Consider the following 10,596-nt stretch of genomic DNA (forward strand, 5'->3'; position numbering starts at 1 on the left):
CATTCACCTCCTCAAGGCAGCTGCCAAGATTACCAGCTCGCCTGCCCTGAGGATTTCTTTTTCTTTAAAATTCTAATAAAATTGTAAAAGATTAAAAAAGAAAAGTATCTGTTTGCAGATGTCAATTGGGGTTGGGGATGGTCCTCACAATGAAGTTTTCTTGAAGAACTGCTTATGCTTCTCTGGTTAGTTCTGAATGAGTGAACCTGAAAACTCACATTTGTGTTGTCAAGCCAGTGCTGACAATGGCAAGGCTGCCATTTATTCACCCTACCCTGACACCAGGCCCTGTGCTAGGGATTTTCATGAGTTCTCCTTGAACCTCTGCAATGGCCTTTTAAAAATACATATTATGTTTTAATATTTTATTTTATTTTTATTTTATGAATGTATTGCCTGCATGTATATAAGTGCACCTATATTGTGCAATGCCTGTGGAGGTCAGAAGAAGGCATCAGATTCCCCTGGAACTGGAGTTATGGACAGTTGGCAGCCATCTTGTGGGTGCTGGGAATGGAACCCGGGTCCTCTGTAAGAGCAGTCAGTGTTCTTAACCTCTGAGTTATCTCTCCATCCTCCCAAAAATACACATTATGTTTTAAGATAATGGTCTAGAATATATTTTCAGTTGGTGGCTACCACTAAAGTAATGGAATTTATTATTGAACTATAGCCAAATTCATCATTATTGGCATATTATCCATGGAAGTCAGCCTGACATTTATTTTTAATCACAGCTGGCTGTATTGTTGTCAATGGTTGTTAAATATGTTTATACTTCTTTCACTTCATCCTCACCTTTTACATTCAGAACTGTAAAAAAATGAGTAAAAATACATAGCTTTATTGCTGAAAATGCTGGATTAGAAAATAAAGCTTCCTAGTCCAACTAACAACTAGGCTAACATAACTTCTGCTTTCTCGTTCTTATACTCTCTCCCCACTCTTTCACATCTCCCTTCCAATGGTCCAATAGAGAAGCCCTGGCTCGGTGGCCTTGCTATGCAGTGGCCCTGGCTCGGTGGCCTTGCTATGCAGTGGCCCTGGCTCGGTGGCCTTGCTATGCAGTGGCCCTGGCTCGGTGGCCTTGCTATGCAGTGGCCCTGGCTCGGTGGCCTTGCTATGCAGTGGCCCTGGCTCGGTGGCCTTGCTATGCAGTGGCCCTGGCTCGGTGGCCTTGCTATGCAGTGGCCCTGGCTCGGTGGCCTTGCTATGCAGTGGCCCTGGCTCGGTGGCCTTGCTATGCAGTGGCCCTGGCTCGGTGGCCTTGCTATGCAGTGGCCCTGGCTCGGTGGCCTTGCTATGCAATGACCCTCTGTAATAGGCATCACTCTTCTCAATTTTCAAATAAGCATGTTGGATCATAGAAGTTCCATAGTTATTAACTGGTGGTGGTGAGATTAGAACCCTTATCCCAAATAAGTCAAAACTGCCCCTTTACATTGACTACTATCATTCTGAAACAAGAGCTCTTCCAATAGGTAGATTTCAGGGGAGGTTTCCACAGGATTTTAAATTGTTCTTTTCAATCTACCCTAACCTAGCTTCTGGAAAGCCAAGAATCTATACGAAACCAGAAAAACAGCTGAGACATAAATTGGCTTGTAGGTGAATCCAGAGGATGGAAAGTACCTGCACGCACCTGATTCCTACTTCCAGAGGACAGTTGTGCATGACGTGGACCTGGGTTTGCCTGGCATACGGAGAGCTTAATTAAAGGACTTTTAAAAAAGGTCTAGACCGAACAAGGAGGAAATGAATTGATAAAGCAGCAATTCCCACCCTTGAAACAGCTGTGGTATGTATGCTTTGTGAGAATGTTTGTTGAGGGACTAAGGGGCAGAAGGAGAAACCTCTGCTCTGCTTCCCTGCAGACCTCTGGAGATGGCAGGCCTACAAGCAGCTTAGTGGCTGATATGAGGAAAACCAGAGTCCTTCTTTCCAGTTTCCAGTACTGTGTCACCCTGGACAAGAGTGCCTGAAGTGACTGAGTGTGGGCTTTGCTTAATCAAATGAAAATTTGATCGCTAATCTAGATTTTATTTGATCCAGGAAAATTAATGGGATATCTACATCTAGTGTATCCGAACAAGATTGTATTTACGGTTCTAAAACAAGGTGTGTTCAGAGGTGCATTCTCAATAAAGTGATCTCCCTCAAGGGAGGGGATGCAAGTTAATTTGGGAACATAAAAATCTTCTCTTGGGACTGGAGAGATGGCTCAGTGGTTTAGAACACTGGCCACTTTGCAGAGGGCCTAGGTTCGGACCCTAGTCCTCACATAGCAGTTACCATTTGTAATTCCAGTTCCAGGGGATCCAATGTCCACTTCTGGCCTCTGTGGGCATTGCAGGAATATGGTGCACTTACATGCAGGCAATACACTCATACACACAAAAATAAAATAGAATGAAATTAAAAAAAACATTTTCAGTATGTAAAGCAAAGATAAATACATAGTACATGAATGTCTACACCCTATGTTTATATTATTATCATGTGAGGGAATGGATGAAAGGGAAAAATGTTTTACAAGCTTCCTTAGAGGTTTGGTGATGAGAAAACAAACAGAGAAACACTGTTCTAAAAATCTCAGCTACTTACAGAAATATTCTAAGTTTCAAGGGTTGAGAGGTATATCTGTAATACCATTTAGGATGGAAGACACATTTCCAATGCTCACAGGAGCAGAAGGAAGTGGACAGAAGGATAAAGAAGGACTCTCTCTCTCTCTCTCTCTCTCTCTCTCTCAGTCCCAGTCTCCCTCTTTCTCTCTCTTTCTTTCTGCCTTTCTGCTGGTCAGACAAGGCAAAAATTCACATAAATTAACCAATACATTAAGTAAGTTCATTGCTTTAATCTAGAAGATATTGCTGTAAGCTTTTTTATTTTTTTATTTTATGTGTATGAGTGTATTGCTTGCATGTGTGTTAATGCACCCGTGTCGTGCCATGCCCACAGAGGACAGAAGGGGCTGTCAGATCCCCTGGGACTGGAGTTTCAGACAGTTGTCAGCTGCCATGTGGGTGCTGGGATTCAAACCCGGCTCTTCTGCAAGAACAACCAGTGTTCTTAACCACTGAGCCATCTTTCCAGCCCCTGCTGTAAGCTTTTTAAGAGGCCTTTGCAGGGGCTGGAGAGATAGCTCAGAGGTTAAGAGCACTGGCTGCTCTTGCAGAGGACCTGGGTTTGGTTCTCAGTACCCATATGGTGACTAACAGTCTATAACTCCTGTTCAAAGGGATCTGGTGCCCTCTTCTGGCCTCCACAGGCTTTGCATGACACAGGTACACTTACATGCATGCAGGCAAAACACTTGTACACAAAAAGCAAAAATAAATAAAAATAAAAAAGGGTATTTGCAAATGTCAAGAAATGAGAGTCCCCAGTTGCTTAGGCCCATTACCATCTCTCTCAGAGAGGATTTGTCTTCTCTTGGGAACAGAAATATTCTAAGCATTGAGCATTGTATCTTCAGGAGTCCCTTTTTCTAACATGCCACAGTTGTCACAGTGTCTAGGAAGTAAAATTATTTACTCTTATCCGTCTTCCAAATTGCATCAGACTCACCAGGTGGCATTGTAGGCAGCTTGACTTGCTTGTTGATTCCTGTCCTCATAGTTTCTGATACCGGTGGCCTGCAAGGAGGCCCAATAATTTGCCTTTCTTTTCCTGTCTTATATGCCTTTACTGTAGCATTTTCTTTTCTATTTCAAAATGGCTTTTAACTCAATGATATTAATAGCTCAAATGAGCATATTTCACTGGTATAATATTTGCTTACATGTACATCTTGTGCTTTGAACCTTTTATTTCTAATGCTGAAGCTGTTTACTGGAATCTGCATCTTGAAAAATACATTCCTTAGTTAATGTCTTTTCTATGTGGTAGGCCACTAGAATTTCTGGGCAGCTTTAAGAAAATATACATTTCTGAGGTTAAAGATGTAGCCCAGTTGGTAAAGGGCTTGCCTACCATGCCTGAGAACCTGGGTTTAACTCCCAGAATCACATTGAAAACACTGAATGTGGTTCAGGGCAGTCTGGGATACATGAGATCTTGGAGGAAGAGAAGAGGCCAGGAGAGGATGTGTATTTCTGGGCTAGCCTCTTGAGAATCTGGCAAGGGTCTAGAGGAGCACTCAGATTTAATATGTTTTCATAGTGCTTGAGATAATTCTGATAAATTTGTGTATAGGAATCCCTCTTCCATGAGGCACTCATCAGAACTATCCTCTGGCATTGGGGACCAACTGCCCTTTGGTTTTTTCATTTATAAATAACTCCTTGGCAAGGTATTGTTCCCAGTGGGGGATGCAACTTTGCAGTTTCATTTATTAACACTCTCATTCTTAGAAAATGGATGTTGATTGTATTCTCCAGATTTCAAGAAAAAAAGCAGACCTCCCTCTTTGGGGCTTGCTTTATGAAATAGTTCTGCCCAGAGATAAGATATTAATTAGATTGCTTGTGAGGAACAATTTAAAAGGCAAACCATGGATTCTGTATTTAACCGCTTAAATAAATTGAGCAAGGGGCCTCAGAGAAATGTAGAATATTTTACTTACTATTTTGGACTTGTTTTCATGCAAATCTCATCTTTGAATTGGGGCAGGAGCATCTGAAACACTGGCAAAGTCCCAGTGCTTGGGAACTTTGTTGGGGACGCTTGGGGCATAGTATAGTTGTCACGCTTAAAGAAAATATAAATCTTCAATCTAATGTAATTTCTTTGAATTTTTTTTGAAAGTGATTTCCAAAATGAGATTAGATGATTGAAGTTGAGGTTTCTTTACAGTACAAAAGGAATAGGAATCACAACTGCCTCTGCATAGTGGATCTGTCTCTCTGCTCCTCATTTTTTCCATTTAAAATTTGTAGTCGTCCCAGATAGTCTAAAAAACTATATCCAAAGCGTTTTCTGATCTCTCTGATCAGAATATTTTAGCAAACCTAGTTTAGGGAGAAGCCCAATGGTCTGTGCAGACTCAAAGAATAATTATATATAATGATAGCTATCATGGAGACACTGGGGATGCTAAGACTTTCTGCCTTGGAACTTGAAGACTGGAGAATTCTGTGACTCAAAGACTGTGTATGGATGGCTCTGGAATTAGTTGTATATCCTCAGTGCACCAGAACAACAGCTGGAAAGGGTGTTGTTATGGTTGGTCATGATATCAATTTGAGCGGGATTTAAACACAGTGTGTCTGTGGAGGCAGAGGTGATTATTTGAGGAGGAAAGAACTATATCCTCAAAGTGGGCAGCACCCTCCAAGGATGTGGCCCAGATCAAGAAAAAAGCAGTTTGTTCCTGCCTGCCCCTCCTTCTCTTCTTCCCAACGAATGCTTTTACCATGATCTGCTGACATCAGACTCAGTTTCTTTGGTCTTTCAGTGTGAATTCAATTTGAGTGACTCTCCATGGAGCCTCGGGCCTTTAGCACAGGCTTGGGATGGCTTCCACCAAGCAGCTACTAGGTTCCCCGCTTCTCTGGCATGCAGACAGCAATTGTTGCACTACTCAGTTCCTAAGGTCCATGCAGTCTAGCAAATTCCTCTTTATAATAAGCAAACATTCTATTGGTCTGTTCCTCCGAGGAACTCTGCCTAATGCATTTGCTTATCATTACTTTTTTTTTTTTTTTTTGAGACAAGGTCTCCCATAGCCTGAGCTGGCCTAGAACGCACTATGTAGACAGGAGGCCTTGATCTCATAAGCCAGACTTATCATTACATTTTTAAATGTGTAGGATATGTTTTGTCAGGTTTTACTTTTGGAGTCAAAGACTTTTGTACCTCCTTCTCTTCCATGGACAAAGCATTACAGTGGAACATTTAAGGAACAGAAAACTGTAAAGAACCTTTGGCATCCCAGCAAGTTTTTATTTTACAGACTGCTGTCTTTATGATTTCTTTCTCTTTTTTTTTTCATTTCACCGTGGTAAGTTTTTCTTTTTCTACTTTATCCTGTCCATTCACTCTCTCCAAAAGCTTTGAAGTAAAGCTGTTTGCTCATAAGGATCTTTTGGCCCACCCTAACCACTAAGTTATAATCCCTTAACTTTACTAAAGGGATAGCTTGGAAGAAATGATGCATGAAGAATGTTTGCCCACATACATAAAAGATCTGTTCCTTTTGTGTTGCTGATATTTATTTCATGGCCCAAAGTACTGATTCCTGAAGATGAACTGAGTTTCCATTCATTTCTTTTAGACTCCAAGATGCTTGATGGTTATACTCCTAAGTTGCGGCAGCTCTATTAGTCCCCTGCTCAGACTCTGTAAGAATGTGACATACTTCAGTCTGAACTCTGTAGGAGAAAAGAAAAGAGGGTGTGGATGTAGAGGACAAGGAGGATAGTGGAAATGAAGTTGACTTGCAAGAGGCAAATCTAGAACAGATTAGGTTAGAGAGAGTAGAAGTCCATTAAAAACTTCCCACCCCTCAAAAAATAGTGAAAATGGTTAAAGCTTTTCTGTTTTCTGTTTACTGCTCTTTGAGGAGCTGGAGGAGACTCTGATCCTGCCAAGTTTCAACAGTGAAATGTCAGTACTAAAACGATTGTCTATCAGGTGGAATCCAGTCTCATTTGGCTAAATAAACACATTTTCGTTGGCGAGTATGAAACTCAGATAAACATTGCCTAGGAGTGCAGGGAAGCTAATATCAGTTTAATCATATTTTTTCATGTCTGTTGATAATAATGATACCCACTTTAAAACAGAGAATGTCAGAGACCACAGGCAAGTATCATTTGTTTGTAACCTTGTCCTGGTGTTGTCATCAGTTAGTGTTTGGTAAACACTTTTGGTGGTATTTCATTATAAATTATTATATCAAAAAGGTAGAGAAATGGTTATTGGTTTCAGAGAAACATTTTGCAGTAATTATGTTTTCTTATTAAATATCTGATAGGCACTGGGGACAAAAATTTCCTGTAGTTAATAATTACAAAGGATCTTTGATAATAGGCTCTGGTCTTCACTTTCAAAAGTTTGTTTTAGTGAGAAAAGAACACAGGCAAATCACAGTCCTGAGAGACCAAAGAAACGGCTGACTGGACTCATTGTTCAAGTGGGACAGGATCTTAGATCTCTTATCTTTTGACAGCAGGCAGGCATTAGGGATTGAAGAAAAGCATGGAAAATGAGCTCTTAATTTTCTTGATGAGGTTATACCGTTAGGGACAGTAGACTCTATAATGGAAGTCACAAATGTTGACCTAAGTGACACAGTGAAGGCCAATGCTTTTTTCATGAGTACCCTTGGGCTTCTCTGTATTATTTCTTTCACATTGTTGCATATCTTTTCTTTTCAAGTAGACCCCCTTGGAGTTCATGAAAGTTCATTTAGCTATACCATGTTACATGTTTCCCACACACTAGAAGGCAAGACTGAACTGATAGCTAGACACCTAAGCAAAGTAAGAGGATATTCTGGAATTGAATTGTGATTGTTAATATTGTTTGGTATGATCAAAACACTCACAAAACAGCAATTAATTTTAGATAATTACTAGTTGGAAACTACATAATTAAATGTTGCCCTCTAGAGTCATCTTGCCTTTGTGCTGAGTATTTAATGGATCATGTGGTTAACCTGAAAGGGAAGGGCACTCACAACACAATTAAGACCTGTAGCAGTGAGTTAGGCCACTGAGATATTGAATCAACTTAGTTATTATGTCTTTGGAGTTAAAATTCAGCAGAGAGATGTTTTAGTTTGGGGATTGGAGTCGTATAAGCCTTCATTTTTGGAATACTAAAGAGCTGTATATAAACAACTTGCACAGGTGAAATAGTTTTCTATGCACTTGGAAATGTGCAAAGGCTAAACCGGGGGATTTTCTTAGGAAGCTGTTCATATAGGAATGTCCAGGGCTCTTAATAGCTTAGTGGTTAATGCAGGGGTTCTGGTGTTGGTGTTTGGTTTTGAAACCATTGTGCCACGTTTTGCTTAACAAATCACATTCTCTCTGAGCTTTCATTTCATTATCTCTAATATAGGAGTAATAAAGTGCCTACTTGGAAGGGCTGAATAACTTTTATAAGCTAATATATGTAAAATGCTTGGCATGATGCCTAACATTTGGTGACTGTTCAATAAATGTTTATTTAGATTGTATTTAGTTTTCAGTGGTCATCTTCCTCTAGGACATACATTATGAGACAGAAATAGACTTCAGAATTGCCTAGCAGTTTCAGTTGCCTCATTTTCCACTCAGAGATTTAGTTTGACTTAGTCAAATATATATTATCATAATCTTCAGGATGACATATTTATAGACAGTTCTATATATATAATTGTGGATAATTTTTCAATATTATGAGTGTACCTATTATGTATACAAATATACACTTAAAAGTTCTACATATAGGAGCCTGAGAGGGTGGGTTCTGGCCTCTATCTGTGTACTATGATCTCAGCAGACTGCCAAAGAGTGCCTGTTTCTGGCCTCCCTCTGGCATAGGGACTGAGAACTCAGAGGACTGCCTGAGAGTACCCAGATCCTGCCTCCACATGGTGGTGAGCTTCCCCTAATTGCACCATACCCAACCCCCTAACTGGGATTGCATGAGGCCCTTCCCAAGGCCCCAGGGCAGACCTGGATTTGGTAGGATAAGGCTGAGATTTTAGCAGATAGGCTGAAAGGGTGGGTTCTAACCTTCATCTGTGTACTGTGATCTCAGCAGACCACCAGAAAGTGTCTGTTTCTGGCCTCCCTCTGGCATAGGGGCTGAGAACACAGGGGACTTCCTGGGAAGACCCATATCCTGCCTCCATGTGGTGGTGAGCTTCTCCTAATTGTGCCATACCCAACCCCCTAACTGGGATTGCATGAGGCCCCTCCCAAGGCACCAGGGCAGACTTGGCTTTGGTAGGATAAGGCTGAGATCTTAGCAGACAGCCTGAGAGGGCAGTTCCAACATTCATCTGTGTACTGTGATCTCAGAAGACCAACAGAGAGTGCCTATTTCCAGCCTCCCTCTGGCATAGGGGCTGAGAACTCAGCAGATTGACTGAGAGTTCCAAAACCTGCCCCCCCCCTTAGGGAACTTCCCAAATTTTGCTGAGTTCCCACTAGTAGGGGTCCAAACCTTAGAGGGAAGCCTGAGTGTAGCTGACTGGAACCTGACTTGGGCTTTTGTGGGTGCTCCAGAGCAGCTGATCTGAAGCCAATAGCTCCCTCCAAAATAAAACCTGAGAGAAACTGAAACCTGGACCAACCAGCTCTACATAACCAACAAGAAAAGGACCAAGGCACACCAATAATACAAACAGAAGCATACTTCAACTTAATTCTCATATTAGAATAACAAAAAATGAAAGAAATTCACATGCCAAAACCACAATGAAAGAATAATAAAATGGAAAGCCAAAACACTATGTCCCCACCAAACTCCACCAATCCTGTAGAAGAGTTCTACAAGGAGAACCCCATAGAGATAAACCAGGACACAGAATTTAAAAGAACAATCATAAATATGATCAAGGAATTCAGTGAATTTAAAGAACTCACAAACAAACAAATCAAAGAACTGAAAGAAGATAGGGATAAACTCTGAATGAATTTGCAAAAGAGATGGAAACATTGAAGAAAACTCAGGCAGAAATGAAGAAGGAAGTGAAAAACTCAATAAGCCAACTTGAAGCAACAGGGAAACTCTCACCGCTAGAATGAATGAAATGGAAAACAGAATATCAACACTGGAGGGTAAAGTTGGAGAATTGAATCACTCAAGCAAAGACTATGAAAACATTTTTTTAAAACTCAAGAATGGAATATGCAAGAGATGTGGGACACCATGAAAAGACCAAATCTCCATATCATAGACATAGAGGAAGGAGAAGAATTTCAGGTTAATAGTATTGACCAGATTTTAACAGGATTGTAGAAGGGAATTTCCTGAAATTAAGGAAAGACATCCCCATACAAATACAGAAAGCACATAGAACACCTAATAGACAGTATCAGAAAAGAAACTCCCCACAACATATCACAGTAAAAACACTAAATGTACAGAACAAAGAGAGAATACTGAAAGCAGCAAAAGAAAAACAAGTCACATATAAAGGAAAGCCCATCAGAATTACAGCTGACTTATCAATGCAAACTATGAAATCCAGAAGAACCTGGAACAAGGTATTCCCAGTTCTAAATGACAATAGATGCCAACCAGAATATTTTATCCAACAAAAATGTCTAACTTAGTTGAGGGGGAAAGAAAAATCTTTCATGACATGGAAAGCCTGAAAGAATACATGTCCACAAAACAAGCCCTTCAAAAGATACTTGAAGCAATACAAAGAGAGGCGACTGGAACAACTACACCCCAGGGGCAACAAAAGAAAATAAAGGTATAATTGAGAAAACACAAAATTAGACAAAGAACACAAACAGTGAACAAAATGATGGCAACCAATATACATCTTTCAATAATAACCTTAAATATTTATCAATGGACTGAACTCCCCAGTCAAAGACACAGGCTAACTGACTGGATAAAGAAACAAAATCCATCTTTTTGCCGTCTGCAAGAAACCCATCTCACCTTCAAGGACAGGCACTACCTTAAGGTGAAAGGATGGAA

The sequence above is a fragment of the Nannospalax galili genome, unplaced genomic scaffold (genome assembly GCF_000622305.1).
Source record: "Nannospalax galili isolate Female #2095 unplaced genomic scaffold, S.galili_v1.0 scaffold1299, whole genome shotgun sequence".
Classification (NCBI taxonomy): Eukaryota; Metazoa; Chordata; class Mammalia; order Rodentia; family Spalacidae; genus Nannospalax; species Nannospalax galili.